Source organism: Acinonyx jubatus, chromosome D3 (genome assembly GCF_027475565.1).
Source record: "Acinonyx jubatus isolate Ajub_Pintada_27869175 chromosome D3, VMU_Ajub_asm_v1.0, whole genome shotgun sequence".
Lineage (NCBI taxonomy): Eukaryota > Metazoa > Chordata > Mammalia > Carnivora > Felidae > Acinonyx > Acinonyx jubatus.
Genome location: NC_069392.1, coordinates 15,435,658 through 15,461,867, shown reverse-complemented (window position 1 = coordinate 15,461,867; position 26,210 = coordinate 15,435,658). Strand labels below are relative to the sequence as shown.

The 26,210-nt window shown below is 45.5% G+C and overlaps 1 long non-coding RNA gene across 1 annotated transcript; it reads left to right on the top strand.

The window, feature by feature from the left end:
• Nucleotides 1-1,139: 1,139 nt before the first annotated feature.
• Nucleotides 1,140-25,499, top strand: LOC113595126 (uncharacterized). Its single transcript, XR_003415587.2, has 3 exons — nt 1,140-2,393; nt 22,608-22,768; nt 24,073-25,499. It is a non-coding gene; the product is annotated as an uncharacterized LOC113595126 (long non-coding RNA).
• Nucleotides 25,500-26,210: the final 711 nt, after the last annotated feature.

Genomic DNA, 26,210 nt, shown 5'->3' with positions numbered 1-26,210 from the left:
TGCTTATAACAGCCCTCCCAACTCTCCCCTGTCCCTATAAAAGGAGGCTCCTCCCCTTTATTCTGGGAACTTGCCTATGGTTTTGGTGTACCTTGCGGGTCGGCACCATAATCCCCTGCTATTCCTGAATAAACCCATTTTTTTTTTTTTTTTTTTGCTGCTAAAATAACCGACAGTTTTATTTTTAAGGTTAACAGTTCATTCTCAGGAATTGATTCCTAGTAGTTTTTTCCAAAAAGACCCAGGGATAATTCTCATTTGACTGACTAGGATCACACGACCATTTTAATCATTGTGGTTTTGGCGATGGAATGCTCTGATTGGCCGGAACTAGATCATGTGCTCACCCTTGGGGCCAGAGATGGCCTCGCATTCGCGTTTACTTGGTTTGAGGTGGGCAAAGAGTGCTTTCCAGAAAATTGGGTTCACATTGGGAGAATCAGAGGAGGGCACCAAATACGCTCTACAGGCCTGTTCACACAAGTACTTTATGTGAGCAGTTAGTTTGTTGGAGACTGAGTGGGGAGCTGAATACCTCATCTGCCTGGCCCAGTGTCAAAGGGACCCCATGAGTGGCACATCCAGATGATCCCTAAATGGAACTAAGAACAAAACAGAAGCATCTTTGGGAGTCTGCAGAAATCTTGGGGAGGACACCAAATTTCCTACCATTTGTACAAAGGTATCTATAAAGGAGAGAAGATCCTTGAGAATATCTGGGCTGCATAAATCTGGAAACCGAGGCCTAGAAAGGCTCAGAGACCTGCCCAAAGTCATATAGCTAATTTTTACTAGAGCCCAGATTGAGCACAATCTCCTGTGCTCAGCAATGTGTCCTGCTCTCGCAACACTCCCTGTTTTCCACTGCCTCCATCAAACCCAGAAATTTCCCAAGGCTCTTTCCGCCACACTGCTTGCCCTTGTGAGCCCCCCACCCACTCTTTAGGGGCTGCCTGGGGACTCTGCATGGAGCCTGAAGGAGAAGCTTGTGTAGGGATGGAGGAGCCAGACTCCAGCCTCTTTGGGAGACTGGCAGCTCAGGTGTCTGGAAGAGAGGCTCAAGATGCAGAGCCCACGAAGCAAAGCAAACCTAAGGGGCAAGGGCAGTGGAACAAGCCAGAATGACCAGGAGGGGGCAGACAGGTGCAGGAAGGGGATTGCTGTGTATTGAACACTTCCCATTTACTAGATATTTTGTGTATATTATTTTATTTAATCCTCACCAAAAAATGTAGTTTCAGGGAACATAAAGTGAGGGGAAGCTAAGGGAATTGAAGTTGACATTGGCAGTCAGTGGCGGCCGTGCTGTGAAAGGTCTTGAATTTGGCTGAGTGAAAGCACAAATGAAGTATTAGTTTGCTCCAGCTGCTGTAACAAAGAACCAGGAAGTAGGTGACTTAAACAACAGAACGTATTATTGCCTCACAGTTCTGGAGGCTAGAAGTGCAAGATCAAGGTGTCAGCAGGGGCTGGTTCCTTCTCAGGGCAGTGAGAATCTGTTCCATGCCTCTCTCCTAGCATGTGGTGGTTCATGAGATGCATAACCCTGGCTTCTGCCTGTATCTTCTCATATCATTTTCCCCGTGTGTGTGTGTGTGTGTGTCTCTGGGTCCAAATTTCCCCCTTTTATAAGGACACAGTCATGCTGGATTAGGGACCCACTATTCTCGAGTATGACCTCTTCTAAATGTAACTGATTACATCTGCTCTGACCCTATTTCCAAATGAGGTCACATTCTGAGATACTGAGGGTTAAGGCTTCAACATCTGAATTCTTTTTTAATTTTTCTAAATGTTTTTATTTATTTTTGAAGGAGAGAGAGAGAGAGAGAGAGACAGCATGAGCAGGGGAGGAGCAGAGAGAGAGAGACACAGAATCCGAAGCAGGCTCCAGGCTCCGAGCTGTCAGCACAGAGCCCGATGCGGGGCTCGAACCCACGAACTGTGAGATCATGACCTGAGCCGAAGCTGGACGCTCAGCCGACTGAGCCACCCAGTGCCCCTTCAACATCTGAATTTTGGAGGAGGGCACAATTTCACCTGTGACTATAGATAAGTGGAATCTTGAGAAAAGTCAGGTTAAGTAAGACTAAACAGATTTTTTTTTCTTTAAGGCCTCTGTGGAGGTTTTACAACTTAGCTGCAAAATTTCTCACACCCTTCCTGTTGAGAGGTGGGGACTTTGTCCCTTCCCCTGGAATCTGAGAGCTACAGAGTATGGTGGAAGTGACTTTGTGTGACATCCTAGGCTACATCATAAAAGAACATATACCACTTCAACCTTGTTTCCTGGAACATGGAACCACCCTGTTCTGAGAGGCACAGGTATACTCCCTGGCCAGTATTCCCAGCTGAGCCCACCCTTCTGGGTGTCCTGCCAAAGTGCCAGACAGGTGAGTGCAAAGCTACCTGGGAACTGCGTCTCCCGGCTGTAGCTGTTACAGTTCCAGCTGTTAGAGGAGGCGGCAGAGGTGAAACCCCAGCCACGGTGGAGTAAAGATGGATGGTCCCCTGGCACCTGGGTGGCTCAGTCGGTTGGGTGTCCGACTTCGGCTCAGGTCATGATCTCACCGTTCATGAGTTTGAGGCCCACGTCGGGCTCTGTGCTGACAGCTCAGAGCCTGGAGCCTGCTTTCGATTCTGAGTGTCCTTCTCTCTCTGCCCCTCCCTGCTCAGACTCTGTCCCTCTCTGGTTCTCAAAATAAATGTAAAAAAAATTTTTTTTTAATTAAAATATGAGTGGTCCCTGCTGTGCCCTGTCTGAATCCTCAGCCACAGAATTAATGGGGATAAAAAAGTTAAACCACTAAGGTTGGGCTGTGTATTAGTCTGGGACTTCTAGAGAAACAAAAATGATTATACACACACACACACACACGTATATACAGTATATATACAGGTGTGTATATATATATATACTTTATATATACATAAAGTATTAGTATTATAAGGTATAAATTATATATAAGTATAAGGTATGTATATAAGGTATTAGTCTTATATACTACATTATATATAAGGTATTAGTCTGGGTGCTTTAGATAAACAGAACAATAACATATTAACAATATATATATTTTGAACATAATATACTATGTTCAAAATCTGCAGGGTAAGCTGACAGACTGGGAACTGGAGACCCATGGAAGGGGTGATGCTGCAGCCTGAGTCCCAAGGCAGTCTGTGGGCAGAAGTCCCTTCCTCAAGGGAGATTGGTCTTTTTTCTCATAAAACCGACAACTGATTGAGTGAGGCCCACCCGTATTATGGAAGATTAATTTGTTTTACTCAAAGTCTACTGATTTAATGTTAATGTCATCTAAAAAAAAAACCACTTCATGGCAACACGCAGATAAGTGTTTGACCAAATACCTGGGTACTGTGGCCTAGCCAAGTTGGCACATAAAAATAACCATCATTGGCTGGTTTGTTTTACAGCAATAGGTAACCAGAACAGCCTGTAACAGCCTCCTGCCTGTGTTCTGTGACTTTCCAAGTGGGTGACAGTATGCCACATTTTCCAATTTTATTTGGTTAAACTTCCCATCCTCCTTCCCTCTCCCCCTGTTTTTTGTTATGTGTGTGGGGTTTTTTTGTAACAGAGACCTTTTGGTGTTCTCCAGAACACCTCTTAACAAGTTTGAGTGTAGGAGTTAAGAGCAGAATCAGGTTCAATTCTTGACTGTATGAGTTCCTAGCTGTGTGACCTTGATCAATTATTTAACCTCTCTGAGCCTCAATATCTTCATCCATAAAGTGAAATGATCATACTGGCCTCAGTGTTGTCGTGAGGAGTAAATTAAATGAGCCACGGAAAAGGCTCAGACCAGCAACTGGACACACGGATTTTTTTATTCATTCATTCATTCATTCATTCACCAGCAGGGCCCAGATTTTACTGGTCTATGGTGCTGCTCTTCTTTTTAAGGCCTTAATTGTGATGCTCAGGTTTTCATCCCACTCCATTTCTAGAAGCTTCTCTCCCTTCCAGTTTCTCTTTCTTCCTTTCTATTTCCACCCCTCTTTTCTTTTTATTTTCCTTTTGTAAAATCAGGTTCCCCCGTCATCCCCCGGGAGCACATGCATGTTTCACAAATTCATCTTGTTTGTCACTTCAGCCAGTGCGGCTCTCTGGACCACTGCTTCACATTTCCCATGAGGCACTGCTCTCTCCGCTTCAGCTCCCTTCCTTCTGCCTCCAGCTGCTGCCGCTCTGCCCTCTGCGTCTCCCCTCCAGCACAGGACAGACCTTGCTGCCCATGGTGGCAGCAAGAACAGGCTGCAACTTTTATGCTGACTTGACTGGATGTTCCAAGACTGAATGTTCCATGTACCTCCTAGAGGTAACACGCTCAGAACCCACCAACCCAACTCCATGGGCATTTACAGAGCTCCCCCTACCCTGTGAGCATTGCCTGCATGGGAGTTCGCCCCGCCTGCCTCCCAGCCTAAGGTTCACCTTCCTTTTGTTTTGTCTTTTCTTTTTTCTTTAAATTCAAGTTAGTTAACATACAATGCAGTCTTGAGTTCAGGAGTAGAACTCAGTGATCTATCTCTTACATATGACACCCAGTGCTTATCCCAAAAAATGCCCTCCTCAATGCCCATCACCCATTTAAACCATCACCCTACCCACCTCCCCTACAGCAGCCCTCAGTTTGTTCTGTGTATTTAAGAATCTCTTATGGTCTGCCTCCCTCTCTGTTTTTATCTTATTTTTTCTTCCTTCCCCTATGTTCATCTGTTGTGTTTCTCAAATTCCACATATGAGTGAAATCATATGATACCTGTCTTTCTCTGACTGACTTATTTTGCTTTGCGTAATACCCTCCAGTTCCATCCATGTTGTTGCAAATGGCAAGATTTCATTCTTTTTCATTGCTGAGTAGTATTCCATTGTGTGTGTATGTGTGTGTGTGTATACCACACCTTCTGCACAGCAAAGGAAACAATCAACAAAACTAAAAGGCAACTGATGGAATGGGAGAAGATATTTGCAAATGACACATCAGATAAAGGATTAGTATCCAAAACCTATAAAAAACTTACCAAACTCAACACCCAAAAAGCAAATAATCCAGTGAAGAAATGGGCAGAAGACATGAATAGACACTTCTCCAAAGAAGACATCCAGATGGCCAACAGATACATGAAAAGATGCTCAACATCCATCATCATCAGAGAAATACAAATCAAAGCCACAATGAGAAACCACCTCACACTTGTCAGAGTGGCTAAAATTAACAACTCAGGAAACAACAGATACTGGCGAGGATGTGGAGAAAGTGGAACCCTCTTGCACTGCTGGTGGGAATGCAAACTGGTGCAGCCACTCTGGAAGACAGAATGGAGGTTCCTCAAAAAATTAAAAATAGATCTACCCTACGACTCAGCAATAGCACTACTAGGAATTTATCCAAAGGATACAGGAGTGCTGATTCATAGGGGCACATACACCCCAATGTTTATAGCAGCGCTATCGACAATAGCTCAACTATGGAAATAGGCTGCCTTTCTGCATCCTCATTGCCTGACCTCCTTCCAGGATGTCTGTCAGTCAATGGGAATTTCCATTCCTTTAAGGGGGGCCCACCAGCAGATGGTGGGCCCTTTGCTCTCTGCTGGACACTTAATATTGTTATTGTAGCTTTTTCCCCCTAGGCTGAGGTTAAGAGAAATGAGAGTGAGGTCAGGATGACATTCCCACATTCTAGCCCATGTGTGCCTACAGGACTGTGCTATTACACTCTTGAAAAGAATCTCAAGGTCAACCTTCCTCCTCCCATTGGATGGTTGGAGATGAATTTGTCCAATGCAGTAGCCATAGCCTCCTGTGGCTATTGAGCACCTGAAATGTGGCGAGTCCAAACTGAGACATGGTGTAAGTATAAAACACATGTGAGTTTCAAAGACAGTACTAAAAAATAGGATGTCAAAATTTCTCAACAGTGCTTATATTGATTACATGTCAAAAGACAATATTTTTTGTATATTAAATGAAATAAAATATCTTACTAAAATTAATTTCGCTAATTCCCTTTAAAAAAAAAACGTGGCTCTTAGAAAATCTAAGAATGCATATGTGACTAGTATTATATTTGTATTGGGCAACCGTGTTGCAGAAGGTACTGAGTAGAATCTGGGGCATATTCAACAGCTTCCGGATGAATAAGCCTCTGAATAACAGAACTAGGTAAGGAAGGGAATTTGCTAAGACCCAAGGAAGTTCTAGAGATCTGGGGCCACTCTCCTAACCTGGCCGCCACCCCCCCACTCCCGAGCCCTCCCCTCACCCTCTCAAGTGCAAGTGCTTCCATACCTGGAATGCTCTCCCATCCCCTCTGCCTTCTACCTCCACGTGGCTCACTCCTTTTCTTTTCTTCTAGAGTTAGCCCCTCCCACTTTCATCCCCTCTGAGAGGTTTTTCCTGACTCCCCAACTCCTGCTAAAGATGTCATCCTGCTAAAAATATCATCCTCAGAGGCGCCTGGGTGGCTCAGTCAATTAAGCAACCGACTTCAGCTCAGGTCATGGTCTTGCGGTTCATGAGTTTGAGCCCCATGTCGGGCTCTGTGTTGACAGCTCGGAGCCTGGAGCCTGCTTTGGATTCTGTGTCTCCCTCTCTCTTTGCCCCTTTCCCATTCATGCTCTGTCTCTCTCTCGCAAAAATAAATAAACATTAAAAAATTTTTTTAAATGTCATCCCCAAAGTGCCCACTCAACCCTACTATTCTCTTCCTGACATTTCCTTCCAAAATTCTCTTGCTTATTTAATTGTTTATCATATGTGTTCCCAGCTAAAGTATAAGTTCCATGAATACAGAGGTCTTGTCTATCTTGTGTCTTCTCATGTCTCAGAGTCTGGCACAAAGTAGGCTTTCAAAAAAATTTTTTTTTTGATGAATGAATGAATGAATGAGTGGAAAACATGAATTCTCATTGTTCAGTTTTGAAGCTTTGTGTGAATTTGCAATTTAATCTTCTCCTCCTTACTCCAAGACTTCAGCAAAGTGTACAGACATGTTCTGGGTGAGTGGATTCTTTTTATGTGTGGCAGGTATGGAAAAGGGCTGAGCTTCACACTGGAATCAATGTTGTATTGAGCAGTGAAAACCCATATGGCAATAGGTATCCAAAATGAAGAATGACCATGGTAGCAGAAGCCCCAACAATGTGCAAGAGTCTGGGTGGGCAGGGGCGGGGGCAGATCTTAGGAGTCTCTTAGAGCTTGAAGTGAGACATGAGCCAACCACCTGTCTTGACATCTTCCTCAAAGGATGTTGTATTAGTTTCTAGGGCTGTCATAAATAACAAAAAACTAACAGTAAAAAAAAAAAAAAACCACCACAACTAAGTGACTTCAACAACAGAAACTTAATGTCTCACAGTTCTGGAGGCTAGAAATCCAAGATCAAGGTATCAATATAAGGTTGGTTTCTTCTGAGGACTATATGGGAAAATCCATTCCATGCTTCTGTCCTTGGTTTAGAGATGATTATCTTCATGTTCACATGACATTCTTCCTGTATGTGTGTCTGTGTCCAAACTTCTCTGTCTCATAAGGATATCTGTCATATTGGACTGGGCTCTTAGCCCAGTCTAATGACCTCACTTTAACTTGATTACCTCTGTAAAGACCCTGTCTCCAAATAAGGTCACATTCTGAGGTCCTGGGGGTTAGGACATCACCATATAAACTGGGGAGGAGGGGGAATAACACAGTTCAGCCCATAATAGATGCTAAAGGACAACTTCCAAGCTGCCCCAGGAAGATTGTCTTCTACAATCTCTACCCCAGCATAATACTCTGTTGGTCATCCATTGTTTTCATCTGCCCAGCATCCATCTCCCATCTTCTGGGTACAGCACCTAGAGTTTTCTTTGGGGACTCACCCACCTGACATCCTTATTCTGTATGGTTCAAATAGAATTGGTCTTATACTCCATATACAGCCTTGGGCATGTGACCCAGATCTGGCCAATCAGTGTATTTCTTCCTTCCCTCAGTGATTGGTTCAAGTGTGGGCACATGATCAAAACTGATCCTGTGGCACTCAATTCCAGGAGTTGATAGGTTGGAGACTTGAGAATACTGGGGACCTTCTTTCCCAAGGGAAAGAAGCCAACAGAGAAACACAGGTGAGAGGAGGTATAGAGTGATCCTGAGCTCAGTGACATGCTTGAAGCCCCTGCATTGAACTGTACCTGAACATAGCTTTAATGGTCACCTTTTCAGTTACAGGAGCCGGTACGCTCCTTTTTTGGCTTAATGCCATTTCAATGTGAGTTTAAATAATTTGTAACCAAAAGCCAATGAAACGTCACCTCCTCTCTGCTCCTGTCTGTGTGCCTTGGTCATCCTAGATGGCCCACAACAGGACAATTTCACCAGGAAAAGAGAATTTCTTTCAAGCTTCCTGCATTGTCTCCAAAGAGCCTGGTTTAAAGCCCCAGTGGAGATACTTAAGATTGGCCAATGAGAGCAAGGAGCCAGGGTGGTGAATGTGTGCCAACAAACAACTCAAGTAGGCGAGACTCTTGGGGTTTTATAATTATGTGAAAAAAACCCCAAGATTTCTGTAAGGCAGGGGGTCAGCAAATTAAAATTCTCCCAGGAGCTAAGGGCTTCTGAATGCTTGTTTCTGATAATCTTGTTTATATCCTGGGGTAAATAAATCTGTCTTTTGTTCTGTGTTATTCAACTCTCAGCACTGTTTGTAATTAAAGGGGTGGAGGGTGGAGACATGAGTGAGTTCTTTAATTGGCTCTGTTCTGGGTGACAGGGAGTAAGAAACAAAGGCCCTCGTGGGCAGGAGTTGTTGGGGGGGTGGCCTGCTCTGCCCTGGGAAATGGTGATAAAACCCTGGGCAGCTGGTGATCAAGTGGCAAAGGGTGGAAATCCATCGTCATTAGCGTGATCGATGAGCCCTGGCTGAGCCTCTGCCAGTCTGTGCTGGGGTCCCCCTGAGACACAGAACCAGAGTGAATGTCTGGTTTCAGAAGTCACCCCCGTGCCAAGAGGTAGAATACCTCTCCTGGTGGACTTATTAATCACCCTCCGCTTTCCTTCAGCCGCGTCTCTGGGGGGTGAAAGGGATGACAAGGTAAAGCACACAGTCCTACTAGATGGTCAGCTAAGCCCCGCTTGTGACACGATAGAAAAAGCCTAATAAGCACAAACGATAATAACAGATACAACAGACACAACGGCTAACGGGTGTCGTGCACCTTCTGTGTGCCAGACCTGATGTTGAAAGCAATACCTACATGATTGTTTTTCTTTTCTTTTTGGTTTCTTGTCTTTTGGTGACTTCTTTCAGTGCTCTCAGGAATTCTGTGTTACTGGCATAATCATCTGCATTTTGGGGATGAAGAAATTGAGACCCAGAGAGAGGTGAAATAACTTGCCAGGGGTCCCCCAGAGGATGAAATTCGTATTCATAGCTAACATTATGCCTCTCTTATGCCTTCAGGGAGCTCTGCTCTGCGTTTCTCTAGCTTTTCTAACTCTTTGACCCAGTCTTACACTCTCTCCGAGTCTCAGAGTCTTATCGGTAAAATGGGGATAAGAACACTTTGATTTTTTATTTATTTGTTTATTAAAGTTTATTTATTTATTTTGAGAGGACACTTTGAGTAGGGGAGGGGCAGAGAGAGGGGAAGACAGAGAGAGAGATAGAGAGAGAGAGAATCCTAAGCAGGCTCCACACTGCCAGCACAGAGCCCAAGGTGGGGATCGAACTCAGGAAACTGCGAGATTATGACCTGAGCCGAAACTGACAGTTGGATGCTTAACTGACTGAGCCTCCAGGCTCCCCAAGAACACTTTTATACAGCAGGATGCTTGGATGCAAAGAATGGAAACAGACACTGGTTAACTTAAGCAACCATGGAATGTTCTGGAAGGATATAGGGGAGCTCGTGGAACTCTTGATTTCTTCTGGTTTTGTGGAGGGAACAGGTCAAGCTTCTGCCAGGAATCACCCAATGGAGGATTTTCCTCCAAGAAAGGGTGTTCAGATGTTTAATAGCCAAAATTACCCTCCCCTGACTTTCTAATAAGGCTGTGTGGTGATGGATGTCTTTAGTATCAGACATGACACACAGTAAATGCCCAGTGAATGGTAATTATTATTATTCTTATTAATAATAATATCCAGAAAGATGCAGCTCAGTCTGTCTCCATGTCTGCTGTATCAATTCTGGGCTGCTTTTCCTGTGGGATGATTTAGATGTCCTTTATGAACAGAGATATAAACGAAACTAACATATCCTCGAGACAGAAGGATGCTGGCATGTCTTCAGATTGGTCACTAAAGCGTGTCCTAAATTGGGAAGAAATCAAAACAGATTGCATCTAATTTCTCACTGTTCCAAGCAAGAAATTACCTTTTTAAAGGAAACACCATGACTTCCAAGCTGTTTGCAAACAGTTTTTGTGAAGTGTCTTGTCTTGGGCTTGGCTTGTTTTTCTTAGTTAGATTATCCCCATGGGGATAGCTGGGTTTTTCAGACACAAGAGGCACACGGAATCCACTTTTCTCACTTCTTCCTCATGCTATTAGGTATGAGGGGGAGCCCCCACCCCCCACTCCCCACAGGTAGCTGATGAGTTATTACAGGGAAAGCATGGGCTTTGGAGCCAGAGACTTGGGTTCAAATCCTGGATCTGGCATTTCCTGCTATATAGCCTTAGGCAAGTCGCTTTACCTCTGTGGACCTCCGTTTCCTCATCTTAAAAATGAGGTAATCATTGGGATGCCTGGGTGGCTCAGTCAGTTAAGTGTCCAACTTTGGCTCAGGTCATGATCTCATTCATGGTTTGAGTTTGAGCCCCACGCTGGGCTCTGTGCTGACAGCTCAGAGCCTGGAGCCTGCTTCGGATCTGTCTCTCCCCTTCTCTCTCTGCCCCCACCTCTGCTTGTGCTCTGTCTCTGTCTCTCTCAAAAATAAGTAAACATTAAAAAAAAAAAGAGGTAATCATTATTTACTTCCTAGAATTTGTAGTGGCCTACAGTAACTGTTGTTTTTGTCCAAAGCCGCCGCTACCCCTGTGACACCTTTGCAGGAATTAGAAAAAGGCATCCTTTCTTCCAGCAGATGTACTGGGGGCCAGGGTGCATGGCTGGCTGAGCAGAGCACAGGCAGGATTTTATTTCCTACTTAACCCCTCAGCTGGCACCCTTGTGCAGCATGAAACCTGCCCAACTGTTCATAGTGCCTTATTTTTATCCGCTTATTAAGCTTTTTAAACTTTTCTCCTATGAACAGACACAGACCTCTGGTCAAAAGGAGCAGAACATAACCCAATTCTGGCCAAATCATCTGACCACAAACAGTGATTGCTGCAAGAGAGAGGCATGCGACCTAAACAGTCCAACCAGAGTTTTCCCTGGGAACCAATATACACATGCTGGGAGAAAGTAGCATTTTATACCTATTGGGAATGTGGCAGCCATGTTCCTCTTCATATGGAACAGGCCTGTCTATAGTAGGAGGAAATGGGACCAATAGGCAAAGACAGATAGACAGAAGTAAAAATGAGACATGAGAGAGGAAGTTTCTGGAGCCTGTTGCTGACCTCAGTTCTCCTCTTAGTTACATGAGCCCAAATAAGTCTATTTTTGCTTAAGCTAGTGTGGGTTGGTTGTCTGACCCTTGCAAGCAAGACCGTCCTGATAATTGAGGAGTTGTTCTAAGATGTATTGTGTATGGGAAAAACCCTAGCTCATGGGGCACTTCATAAATAATAGTTGTTCTAATGGCCACACCACACCACACGAAATTCCTACCAGTTTGCTTCTTTGGAGTGAACAGAAAAAAAAAATGCTTTATTCGATTTGGCGTGTCAGATATTGTCACCAGTCCTTGAGCACATGCCCGTGACAGACATCAGTAACTCATTAGTGGAAACCATGAACTGATAAGGCTGTGGTGTTTTTCAGTTGTTGATTATTTTGTTTGGTTGTTTTGCTTTGCCTGGGAATGGTCTCAGAGTCCTGCTAACAGGTGCTCCAGGCGGCGGCTGCTAATCATTTGGAAATGAAATAGGAGATGAAACCAAACATTTTGATTTTAGGCAATTTGTGACAAAGTCCATGGCAATTCCTTTTTTAAGCCTCCAACTCATGGAAGCACGCCAAAGGAGGTGAGAAAATGTTGCTTTAAATTAATGCCAGAAAATAAGGGGCTCAGAATAACGGCACCGAAGCCTCAATGGCTAATGAAGTTTGGCAGAAGGTTTTTGTGAGCATGTGTAGGGCACCTGGGTCAACAGGCAAGCGAATTCCCAAAGATGTAAGACGAGATTAGCTCAGCTCCACCATTGTGTCCGGGGCAAATCTCACTTCCTCGTGGGATTCCGGGGAGGCGGAGGGGGTCTTGGTGAATTTTCCAGCCAGAGGAAGGCTTTGTGGTGGAATAGAAAAAGAACAAAATAAAAGTCAACAAAACAGAACACTCCAGATTTTTCTGCCCAGCTTAGAGAAGTCCAAGATCTACCACTGACCACTGAGTATATTTGGCCACTGAGGGATCAAATTTGATACTAGAGAGTGTAGGTGGATATTTTATTTCAGACACACCTCACATATTATTTTTTTAAATTTTTTAATGCTTATTTATTTTTGAGAGAGAGAGAGAGAGACAGAGTGCAAGCGGAGAAGGGTCAGAGAGAGAGGGAGACGCAGAATCCCAAGGAGGCTCCAGGTCTGAGCTGTCGGCACAAAGCCCGACATGGGGCTCGAACTCACCAACCTTGACATCGTGCCTGAGCTGAAGTCGGATGCTTAACGGACTGAGCCACCCAGGGGCCCCCACCTTACATTTTCTAATGTGTTTCATTGTAGTGAGATGCAGAATTTTGATTGGGTGCTTAGCAAGGGTTTATTTTTCACCATATTGGTTCCTGGAGAAGCACCTGTTTATGTAGCATAAAAGCACAGACAAAAAGCTCTTAATAACTGCTTTCAATTACTGATCACTTACTGTATGCTGAGGTTTTTATGCACAGGTTATTTTTTTTTTTAAGTTTTTTAAAAAACTTATTTTGAGAGAGAGAGAGAGAAAGAGAGAGAAAGAGAATGAGTGGGGGAGGGGCAGAGAGAGAGAGAAAGAGAGAATGAATCCCAAGCAGGTTCCATGCTGTCAGCACAGAGCCAGATGTGGGGCTCGAACTCAAAAACCTTGAGATCATGACCTAAGCCAAAATCAAGAGTCGGATACTTAAACGACTGAGTCACCCAGGAGCCCTTATTTTTAATCCTTACAACAAACTTGACAAAGCAGCATTTTAACCCCAATTTTACAGATGGAGAACTTCTGAGATTTAGAGTGGTTACTCTTCGCCAGCATTTGAAGGCAAGTCTTTCTCATGTGATGTTCTTGCTATTTCTGCTGTCATGTGCCACGTGGCTTATATCGTTCTTTCAAAACCAATTATAAAAGTAAGGCAAAGAGTAGGGATGTACATAAAGTAAAAGAAAAACAAAAAACAACTCCCCCCCCCCCCCCGAAGACCTCCCCTCATTAACTAGGTCTTCTCATCCCTATTTCCCAGAGGTAACCTATAGCACTAGTTGGGTGTATGTCTTTCAAGATCTCAGATAATGCCACAAATAATACATGTGCATCATAGGAAAGTCAGAAAATGCAGATAAGCAGAAAGAAAGATAAGGTGCCGAAACTCAGAGATAACCGGGGAGAACCCTGTTGATGTATTTCCCTCCTGCGCTGTGTGTGTGCTTGCGCGCATGCGCGTTTTCAGAAGCAACCCTACCTGTCACGTGACCGGTCCCGTGGGAACCACAGACGAGATTCCTCCCGAGGGCCCGCAGTCTAGTGGTAGCAGAAGAGTTGCGGCCTTTTCTTTGCCATTTCAGGGACTTCTGCCTTCGTTTTTCCTGTGGGACATGACGATGGGACGGGAGGCTCCTAAGAGGGGTGGAGTGTGGACAGTGTGCTCACTTCCTGCGGGTGAGGTCACATGTGAAGTCCTCACAGCCATTCTATGATACTGTTCCCATTCTACATATGAGGGGACTGAGGCTCCCGGAGGTCGCACAGCTCTAAGTGGCAGGGCTCGAGTGCTGTTTTCCCTGCCACTCAGCCCTCACCTGCTACAGCCTTCCTGGGGTGGTCAGCCCCTATCCACAGAGAAGAGGGGTGAGTCCGTGACTGCAGGGGATGCGGGCCTGTGGAGGTTCAGAAGCAGCCTTTAGAACTGGGGAGAGCTGGATTTGAATCTCAGCTCTGCCTCTTCCGATCTATGTGCCCTTGGGCAGGTGAGTTCACCTCTCTGGGCCTCAGCACATCTGTTAAATGGGGACCGTTACCCTGCTTGCCTCTTAGGGTCACTGTGACGGTTAAATGGGCTGGTGTCGGTGAAGTGAGCCTATAAACTGCTCAGCACAAAGCAAATTGCTCAATAATCAGTGTTGCTGATTGTTGTTACTAGCGGTGCTTCTGGGAAGCCTTTGATTCAAGGACAGTTACCTCTCTCTGATAGGATGAGGTGACACCCCCTCCCCGCCAGGGGCTGGGCTCTACTTTTGTGTCTGATTGCCTTTGGGCACAGGCTGCTGGCGCCACTGTTCCAGGCACTTTGCAAGAAACAAAACCTGGTTCTGGCTTTGGGCTTCTGTTCCCCCGACCTCTTCATCTGAAATCCTCTCTTTTCTCTGCTTTCCTGATACCAACCTGCCTAGTGCCTGACACGGGGGTTTGACACTCAGTAAATGATTGTTGAAGATTGAATAATGATGGAAACATGAAAGGCCTGGCAGATAGAAAGAGGCAGCTGGGGGATGTTGAGAAACTCACTTCTCAGGGCTGGAGGACCATCTGTGTGTAATGAGGATAATAATGCCCACCTCGCTGGGTTCTCGGGAGGGGTGAGTGGATGCCATATACAAGGTGCAGGCACAGCATTCAGACAGTGGTAGCTGCAATTGTTACTTTCTCTGACCCTCCTTTTTCCTTCTCTGGGCACTTTCCATGCCAGAGATGCACTTTGCCACGTGGGGTTGAGTCGGACAAGGTTGAGTTGAGTCGGACAAGGGGTAGGCACCCTTTTCTGTTCTGATCACTCCCTGATGCTTAGGAGAGAATCAGAGCACTTCTACTTGGCAGCCAGCTGCTTCACCTTCACGGCCCTGTCCTGCTTCCTTTTAGCCTTGTCCCTAACCATTCCCACCCACACCCTGTGGCGTGTCCCCTCCACTCCTCTAAAGCACTCAGCTTCACTTCCAAGTTCTTTCTGTAGCTTAGAGTTCTGTTGGTTCAACAATGTGAAGATTAATCAAAGGAAACCTCCTTAAAAATGGAGTCAGACGGCCAGCAGGGGGAGCTCTCACACCCTACTACTTAGAATCAATTGCAGACCCAACAGAATGAGAGACAGTTACAAGTGATAGTACTTTACTATCCTAAAGGAGGAAGAAAAGTTCTCTCCTCCCTCAGCAACAGCCCAGCCAATGAGAGACAGTCACAGCTCAGCCAATGAGAAGCCAGTACACTTCGAACCCCCAGTTTACTCCAATGGACTTTTTGTTTACAACAGCCCTTCCAACTACCGCCCCCACCCCTCACCTTCTCCTCTATAAAAGAGGTTCCTTTCCTTCCTTCTGGGCCCTTGTTTGTGGTTTTGCCATAGCCTGCTTGTCTGGGATTGTGATTCTCTCCTTTTTTCCCAAATAAACCCATTTTTGCTGCTAAAATAACTGACAGTTTAATTTTTAAGGTTAATGAGAGCAAAAACTAAACAGTTGGGGTATTTGGCCAGAATTCACAAAAAGTGTCCAAGTTGATCAGTTTTGCTTAACAGAGCAAATTTGATCCAATGGAGTCTGGACAGAAAGTTGGCCAACAACCACAATGGACTGGAACCACAGATTTCCTCCGTGACACAGCAGGGGTCTGTGGAAGCAACAGTGTGACTAACCTGAGTTCTCTGGCCATTCATCCATTCTCAGAACAACCCTATGAGAGAGGACGTTCTCATTGGCTCCATTTCACAGATGGAAGAGCGGAGGCTCAAATAAACTACGATGTAGAAAACCGACCTGGAGAAATTTGGCTTGAAACAAAAGATGCGTCTATTCTCTTTGACATGTGGGAAGCACGTGAAAATGTTGGGTTTGCCCCATTGGGAACCGGGATGCTAAATTTGATTTTAGCTGTAAAGCTGAAGTGTCATGCAAGATTACTTTCCCTCAGGACCAACTGGAGGCAGAATTAGAGCATGAGGAGACTGCAGAAGGGATCTTCTTATCTGATAATGAAAAAGTATTTTCGGCTCTGACGATGTCTGTGGACTGTGTCACTAAGGATTTTTACCAAAAATGGGAAACATCTTTTGAGTAGATGAAAGATCTGGCCATTTTTGCACTGAATTCTATAAGAGAACCAGAACTGTCTGAACACAACGGTGAGGAAATGAGACAATGTCAATAGAAAATAATGATGATGGCAGCTACCGTTCTAGTCATTGGAACCAGCACATTAAATATGGTTCTGTTTCCCTCCAACTGGGAGGTAGGTATTTTTATCTTCATGTTTCAGATGAGGGAGCTGACCCTCAGAGAGGTGAAGTGATCTACCCGAGGTCACACAGCTAATAAGTAGCAGAGCTAGGATTCAAACCAGGATTTGTGTGAATTTAAAGCCCAATCTCTTTCTGTATCCAGCCCTAGGCTAGATTCCTGGGATTCAAATGCGAAATCAGATTCCAAAGTGAAATAAACATTGCTAAGAGAGTCAGTCAAAATAGAGATAATGTAGCCTCTGTTAACTAAGTAGCCAATTGTGTAGTAGAGATAGTTTGACTCTCTCAGCACCAGTCAAAATTCTTTCAGAACAAATTAAGCAAACTTATGGTTTTTGCCTTAATGAGCCTTCACTCCCCTCTTGGAAGGTCTGTCCATTCTGACTCCTGGCTTGCAATCCTGAAGACCCCAAATAAATGCTTTTGGTTGCTTCACAGACTCCTCCTGGTTGACACAAAAAGGACTTGAGACCCAGTCCCTGCCCTCAAGTAGCTCCTGTCCTGCAGAACAAAGAGCTATAGCTCAATGAAGAAGTTTCCCGTGGATCCGTGATGCATGCGGAGAAAAAGCACATCTCCATCGCTTTCCAGTACGAAAGAAGGCTGGAAATGCACAGGTTGTGTGTAGAAATCCCTTTGTCTCAGTTCTGATTTTATTTTGTCAGCACCTGCCTGGGATCTGAGCTCCAGGGGAGCAGTTTGCCATGTGCTCTGATGCTGCTGTAGGCGGCAGCCAGTCCTGGCTCCCACCCCCACTGCCCTCCTCAGTCCATCCTGAGGTTTAGCTTCAGGAAGAATAATGAGCAAGCCTCCTTCTACAGTTGCTGTCCAGTGGGAACCAGCAAGATGCCCTCCCAGGAGCTAGCATCATGAACACAGCGAACGTAGCCTACCTGGGCCTGATGCCCCACAGCAGTGGTGGGGTGCAGGGACCCCTCACGTTCTGCTTGGTGACACAGACCCTGGTCTCTGTCATTCATTTCCTCCCACTGGGCCAGGAGCTGGTACGGCCCAGGGCTGATCAGCAAGTTTTAACACCCTGGGAGTTAGCTCTGACAGCCTGAATTCTGGTTTAACTTTCACCCAGGCACCCAGCTCATAATGACAAGACCTGCTATTTATTAATACATTTCAGATGCTCTCGATACGCAACACCTGATGGATACTTTCTCTAAATAACCTGTACAGTGAGGGGCGCCTGGGTGGCTCAGTCGGTTAAGCGTCTGACTTCGGCTCAGGTCATGATCTTGCGGTTCGTGGGTTGGAGGCCCGTGTCGGGCTCTGTGCTGACAGCTCGGAGCCCGGAGCCTGCTTCGGATTCTGTGTCTCCCTCTCTCTCTGCCCCTCCCCCACTCACGCTCTGTCTCTCTCTCTCTCAAAAATAAATAATAAAACATTTTTAAAAATTAAAAAAAAGAAAAGAAAAGAAATGCTCTCACTGTCCAGTCATGACATTCCCTCTGGCTTTGGTTATTCGCGGTCCATCTCTATGGCCTGGGTGCTCATCATTCCTCCGGAGGGCCTTGTTAGGCCAAGCATCTTTCAAATATCTCCAGGTCAGCACTTTCTCTCTCTCTCCTTCCCCAAGGAAAATGCTTTGGTGGGAGAATTGCCACCTCTTCGCCTGCCTGTGTCCCTTAGATCCTTCAGGCACAAGTCAGACTGCAGCCTGTAGGGCTTCCAGTCTTCAGAGGACACAAATCATGCTCTCGTGTGTCCCTCCTAAGCGCCTCCCTCTGGGCTTCCGGTGAGGGAAACACAGCCCTTCTTGCCCTATGGGGCTGGGGAGAGATCAGTGTCATTCCATCCATGCTGTCTAATGAAAGCCCCCTTCCAATTCCCTACTCTCCCGGAACTTGGTGAGAGGCTAAGGGTCACGAAATAGTTTGCCACCCCTGTTGGAGGTCTAGCACCTCTCTTTGGAACGTGGGAACACTGGCACCTGCTGTTCCATTCTTGGCTTGCTTAGGGGACCCGGTCCAAATTGGGACAATGCATCACCCACTGGCAGAAGTTGTCAGAACCCCATCAGGACTTACCACATCAGAGCGGAAAGGCCGGCTTCCCTCTGCCTGTATCAGCATCCATGTGCCTGGGGACTTTCTCTGAAGATGAGGAAGGCAAGTCTGCCCACTGCCAAGGCAGACCTGAAGCTCTAGGCAACGAACAGCCCTCAGCAAATGACTGATGGGAGTCGGTTTTAAAAATTTCCAGATCCCTCACCAAGCTAATTCTGAGACCTGTGTTCTGCATGGATCCCGGAGTTCCCCATGGGATGAGTTCTGGTGCTCACAGTGCTCTCTGGCTTGATCACCACGAATACTTCCTTGGCTTCTTTCTTTCCCCGCTTTCTCCTCCCGCTTCCCCTCCATCATCTCCCGAAGAAACTGCTTGCACTCCAGTCCTTATAATCCTTATCTCAAAGTCCCTTTCTGGTGGAACCCAAGCCAAGACAAAGTCCTGTTATGCATATGATACCTCCAGTATCACTTAGCACAACCCTGAGCCTCTCCAAGCCTTGCAAGATAGATTTTTCTTTTCTCTATCGAGGAGGCAGAAGACCCTAGGAGTGAAGTGGTTTAACCATCAAACATGGCAGGACCGGTATTCAGTCTCAAATCCATGTTTCTCCAAAAGCTGCTCTTTCTGCCATACCACTCTGCTCCCTAGCAGCTGACAGCCATTCCCTCTACCCAGTAAACCACAGTCCTTTAAGTGGCCACCCCTAGCCTCAAAGTACGTTCAGTCTAGCACACTCTTAATGTTCACAACCTTGGTTCTGAGCCATTTGCCCGAATGCCACTCTTCAGTCCCCACTCATCCTGCTCCTAATCTTCCCAACTTTTCACCTTAACTTGCTGTGTTGGGTACTGTCTTCATGGCCCTTGTCTGTGGTCCACCATCAAGTCCCATTGCATAGACTCATATTGAGCAATACTCTTCCCAGGTGGACTGAGCCCCAAGACTCCCGGCCATGGCACTGTCCATTACAGATGCTGTTCTGGTTGGTTCATATCATGGCTGTCCCGGTAAGTTGTCTTTCCTCTGTGTCCTAACAGTCCATAGCCCTATCTGAAGCAAAATGAATTGTCATCCATTGCTCAGAATTAGAAAGCACATCCAGAAAGTCGTGCGTGCACGCTAGCTGAGCAAACCTGAGTGCTTATCAAGAGAAGTTGGGTACCGCTGCTGGGAATCGCCTAAGTGGGAAGATTTTAATTGTTCCCAGGCTCATCGCATCCACCTAATTTCCTCTAACGAGCACACACAAAGCAACGAGGAGAGGTGCGGGATTGGATGGCAATTCAATGCCTCATAATGCCAGATGAATTGCATCGCCTGCTCCACGGTATTGCATTTGCCGATGTCTGGGAGACAGTCTCCATGGATGCTAATTCAATTATGCTGAAACATAGAAGGAAATTGTCAGCTAAATTGCTACCACGCTGCCAAGCTGCACCTAGCCCACGTCTCCAGTGCTGTTTCCTGCTGATTCAGCAGCAGACGGCCCTTCAAGTCTGAGAATGACCAGGGGCTGTGTCCTACCAGCTATGGCTACTTGGTTCTTTAGGCAAACATCCCATCTTAGACCTCCAAACAGATGGAAAAAAAATTTGGTGTCTTTGTTCATCTTTCCCTTGCTTCCTGTCTCTCTCGAAACACCTCTTGTTATTTATTCATCCATCCTCTTAGCAACTACAAAAATGTGTGACGATCTTGATCGAGCACCAGCTATGTGATCGGCACTACGCCAAGCGCTGAGAGCATAGCAGGTAACAAAATGGCCAAAACTTCGAGTCTTCAGGAGTTGATAATCGCGTCTCACCTTCTAAAGAGGTAGGCTGATTTTCACTCTCGAGGCCTTCTTTGCTCTCTGGGATCTAGGTAATGGGTGAATGCAAGAACTCAAAAGAGACAGAAGGGCCAAGTTAGTTATAGGAGAAAAGGCTACATCAAAAGAGAAAGATGGTGAACACCAGCCCCTGGCTTGGTTAGTTTGGAGAGTTTAAAAAGTTGACCAAATAGAGGAGAGGACTTTGGTGGGAACAGCAGTGGGGAGAAGAAAGTAAATTTCAAGTTTTGCTTTGTTTTCTAGAGAGAATGCCTCTGGGCTCCGTGGTATTTTTTAATACGAGTTTCAGTAATTCAGTAAGTGCAGTTTTCAAGTTGTGGGGTTTTTTTTAATAAAAAGAAACAATCCGCCAACAAATACTTATTGTCTACTATGTTCCAGGTATGACAGACGCAGGCTTTGCTTTATCAGGCTTACAGTTTGGAGGGGAAGACAGACCAACAAACATGGGATAGGTACACCAGAGGGGGGTGACGCTCTATTTGGAAAGACAGAGAAGGTTTCCTCGAGCACATGAGATTTGTGTCCAGCCCTGAAGGATTAGGAGTTTGTCAGGCAGAGAAGAGGGTGGGGTGTATGGATGGTTCCAGAGCAAGGTGACCTGCTTCTGCGGAGACTTTCCAGAATGGAAGAATACCATTCACTTGACCATAGCTGCCCCATCAAAAGAAATAATGCTTCTCCATCAGATTCTTCCCAACACCTAGTTGGGAAAGCAAAGAAAATCACATTTTCTCAGGTGAATGTCTACAGTGGGGACATGAATCTGTCTCACTCCCCCATGAGCCGCAGCTCCCTTCACGAGCTGCCCCCATTGTCAAGGAGCTAAAGCTGATGAGGCTGGGCCAGTGGAATGACTTTGCTCCTCAGACTGGCTGTCTGGCTGTCAGAATGGGGTTTTCTTTGCATGGGGTTCTATGCTATGGTGGCTTCAGGGCTGAAGCAGGACAGCCAGGCTTTACATGGGCTACATTTATATATAGGCACCTGCAATGTACCCAATTCTGTGCTGAATATTAGGAAACAAAAGCTAAGAGCCCATATGGTTCGGTTCTTGCCGACATCAGGTAAAAAGGGCTTCACGAGGGAGAGTATGGTCCCGTAAAAAGGCATTCGCGATATCTTCCTGTCCTAGAAGCTATGACAGTATTATAGCCAGCTCCCAGAGTCCCCTGGGGAGGTCAGAAAGACTTCAGTTGGGGCATCCGCTGCATCAAGTAATCGCGGTGTGACCTGAGGCAAGTTCCTTCTCCTGCATCTACATTTTCTCCTGTGTAAAAATGAGGATTCTGACACCCACCTTGATGGACTACACTGAGGATTTCAGATAACCTATGTGTCACCATCCTGATGAACAAGTGGGATGTGATAGAGTTGCAAAAAAAGAAGCCTTCCTTTTTTCCACACTGATGCCTGGCAGTCATTCTCACCCTCAGGATAGTTCCGTCTCAGTAATTAAAATGCCCATTCTTAAGTAATGGTTTAAAATCTGGGTCGAAGCTTTCCCCCAAACCAACCAACTGTAAAAGAGACCCTTCTGAAGTTGGAAAAAATTAGAACACTGACTGAATTAGTAGGTGAAATTGGGGGATTCTTGTTAATGGTGTCATGGTAAATTGGGTACGTGGAAATTCGTGCTGAATTCCTAAAGATGAAATAGTGTGACGTCTGAGATTTGCTTTTCAACAACTGGGGGCTTTGGGGGAACGGATTGGGGCATAAGTGAAACAAGAATGGCCACTTTTATGTTATTATTTTATGTTATTATTTCTTTTACTTTCGGAAATGGTCGAAAACTTCCATGATAAAATGTTTTTAAAATGTTAAAGCATCTCCACTCAGCAACCACATATGGTTGGTAGGTTGCATAGCACATAGGACATGGGTAGTGTTCACATTGTAGACACTAGAGATCTGTGTGTTTATTATAACAGACTTTTGGCCAATGGCGTGGTGTGTAGCTGTAATGAATTCAGTGTGTGTGGAAGCAGACTTCTATGATGACCCCTAATCATCTCCCTCCTGATATTTATACCCTATGTGATCTCCTACCCTTGGGGTTGGACCTAGTGACTTGCTTCTAATACAATACATTCAAAGTCATGGGATGTTACTTCTGAGATTAGATTATAAAAGACTGACTTCCATTTGGCTGACACTCTCCTCTTTGCTTTTTTTTTTCTTTTTTCTTGCTTATTCTGATGATACAAGCTTCCATGTTGAGTTATTCCATGGAGAGGCCCAAGGAATGAAGAGTGTGGCCTCTGGCCAACAGCCTCCAACAACTATGTGAGTGAGCTTGAAAGTGGATCCTTCTATAGTCTAGTCTTCAGATGAGATCACAGCCCAACTGATACCTTGACTGCAATCTGGTAAGAGATCCTAAGCCAGAGGACCCAGCTCATGTGCCTAGACTCCTGACCCATAGAGACCAGGCAATCATAAATGTTGTTTTAAACCACAAAGTTTTGGGAAAAATTGTTATACACTAACAGGTAACTGTTAGAGTATATTAGAGCAAATTTCAGACAGATGGAGATAAAGCTTCTTTCAGGTGGCATCTTTTTGCTAGTTCAAAGGCATAGTATTTGTGGGGGTTGGTAGCGGCTCTGTGTCTCCTCTTACTCAGCTCAGGCATTGGGGAAGGAGGTTGGCTTCCCTATGTCTCTTCCTCCTTCCTGCTTGCTGTCCAATGGCCTGAGGGAGCAGAGGGGCAATTGACGAGGTCAGGAAAGAACTTCTGTGGCTAGTACTGTCACGATTTGGTGTTGGCACAAACTGCTTGGCAGGTATTTAAAGTTCTCTGTGTTCAGCAGGTGTTCAAAAGTCTCTTTTTGAGGTGCATTGTGGATTCTTTGGGTCCCCCTCTACTGCCTTCCACGTGGCACAGTACCCTGACATGGTGGGGATTCTTCAGTTTCCCCCTGTCCTTCCCAGCTCCCATGCCAAGTGGTAGACATCAGTGCCTCCCTCTGCGTCTTTTGGGCAGAGGGAGCTCCTTTTAACATGCCTTCATCTCAGCAGATGCCTTTATCTACTCAACTCATGGGAAACACATACATCTTTGGCACCTGCTTCCACTGCTACCCCTTCCCCTCATCCTGTAATCCTGCTAGGCTCTAGCCACAGTCTGCTAATCTGTACATTCTTCAGATCTGAGTCAGGCTGGTCCCTCCAGACTCCAGGAAACACATAGCAGACTCAAGCTACCTACTGAAAGTTCCCCTCACAAGACAAGGGTAACTGCCTCTCCCCTTGTCAAGTGGGGCAGAGAATCACCTCACACTGGACTTCTCCCTCCAAGGATCCTCTCCCTGGTTTTCAACTCAACCTTTTCATATCCTGGAGGTGGGTGTTGGACCAAGGGTTACAAAACGAGTTTCACCTGGGGAATCTTTGCAAGGCCAGCATCTTGCTCTGAGATGTCAGGTGTTTGAACATCTCATCTTACTCTTGGGCTTTGGCTGAATTCAAGACCCAAAGCATCCCAGTTTAACATCCTTTCCTACACATAAAACAGACCTCGAGTTGCTATTCAGTAATGGTGCTTGTTATTTATATTTTGTTGTGGGACTGCTCTGATGGACCCAATCAGTGTTCTTCCTGTAGCTACTCTCTGCCACGTGACTTTGTCATCCCTTCTATCAGCTAAGCTTGTTTTTGCTTTGACCAATAGAGCACAGCAGAAGTGACGCCATGCCTTTCCCATGCCTGGGCTCAAGAGACCCTGCACAATAATGTTGGCCATTCTCTTAGGACCCGCTCCATGTACAAACCCGTGGGTAGGATGAGAGGTCGTGTGGAGAAATACTGAGTCAGCACAGTTGCCCCAGGCAAGCGAGGCAGCCCAACCAAGAACAGCAAAATGCCACCTACCTGACCACGGGGACATATATGAACTCAGCCATACTCAGCTCAGATGACTGGAAGTGCCCAGCTGACCCACTGACATGTGATTAAAAATTGTCATGATATGCCACTGAGGTTTCGTGGCTGTTTGTTATGTGGCATTACGGTGGTGGCATTATAGCTGATACAGTTGTACTGGGTTGGCTAATGAGGGTGTCGTGTTGGGGAAGGATCCCCTCAAGTACTAGGTGACAAAGCTGACTGCCAGCTGGCCTTGTCATCCTCTCTCCCAGAGGAAGAGTGTTTTCTTTCCCTAGACATACGCAGCTCCGGCCCGGAAAGATTCCTCCTGGGCTTGTCAAAACTTTCCAGAACACGGTACTGCAAACAGGCCTTCCTTTGGCAGCTTGTTAGGATAATTGAAATGTGGGTGGAAGCTCATTAAGCTTCCCCTTCGTCAACATTCTTCCTTCCAGGCCCAGGGAAGCTGCGAGTTCTGTCACATCCCATTAGCACCGTGTCTGGGTGGTTTCCACACCTTTCCAGGCAAATCAAACACACGGGGTCCACATTCAAGGGAAAATACATTTATTGCCACAGAGAGGGGTATGTTTATGGAGATTTAAAAATACATCTGGCTTGGATGGATCATGAGAAAGAGAGTGAAAATACCTAAAAAATGCTTGGGAGGCACAAGGATTGCAGGTTGCTCTTGTACATATTAAAAACCTGACGTCTGAAGTCTCTTCTGGACATCCCTAAGTCCCCTTCTAGCCTCATCTCCTGTTGGGCCCCTACAAAACCCTATTTTATTAAAAAGGATTTCAGAGGCAAAGATATGTGTGTTTACATCCTGACTGGGCCATGGTAGTAATAGTAACGATGATGTTAACTTTAATTGAGCAAGTTTTATTTGCCAGGCTCTGTGCTAAAAGTTTTATACAAATAATTTCATTTAATCCAGGACAGGAAGCTCCCTGAGGTCAGAGGCGATGCCCAGTTTGTTCTCCTGAGTATCAAGCATGTAACATGATTCTTGATATTAGATGTTCAATAATGTTGAGCAAACAAATGAATGAATGACAGTGCTGTGGGGTAGAGGTAATTACTCCCATCTCTAAAAGATAAAGAGGCTGAAGGATCCATAACTGACCCAAGCTCTCATATCTAGTAAGTGGTGGAGGGACCTTAGGCAGGAAGGCTCCTTTCTTCTTTGTTTTGAATGTTTATTCATTTTTAAGAGAGAAAGCATGAGCGGGGGAGGGGCAGAGAGAGAGGGAGACAGAAGTTCCCAAGCAGGCTCTGAGCTGACGGCAGCGAGCCCAATGCAGGGCTCGAACTCACGAACCCTAAGATCATGACCTGAGCATAAGCTGGATGCCCAACTGACTGAGCCACACAGGCACCCCTAATGTTTCCTTCCTTCCTTCCTTCCTCCCTCCCTTTCTTTCTTTCTTTCTTTCTTTTCTTCCTTCCTTCCTTCATCTTTCTTTCTTTCTTTCTTTCTTTCTTTCTCTCTTTCTTTCTTTTCTTCCTTCCTTCCTCCCTCCCTCCCTCTTTCTCTTTCTTTCTTTCTTTCTTTCTTTCTTTTCTTCCTTCCTTCCTTTATCTTTCTTTCTTTCTTTCTCTCTTTCTTTCTTTTCTTCCTTCCTTCCTCCCTCCCTCCCTCCTTCTCTTTCTTTCTTTCTTTCTTTCTTTTCTTCCTTCCTTCCTTCATCTTTCTTTCTTTCTTTCTTTCTTTCCTTCATTCATTCCTTCCTTTCTTTTTCTTTCTTCTTTTTTTAATGTCAGGAATGCTATTTTCAAGGGTTGCTCTTCTGACAGTTACATAAAGCAGAGAGGATAAACACATCGGAGATTACCTGGTACACAATCAGAGCACAAATGTTAGGTCTCTGATGTTATTGTTTGTTTTATTTTCATTTGTGTCTTTGTTTTCTATCAAAGTAGATACGAAGAGGGGGT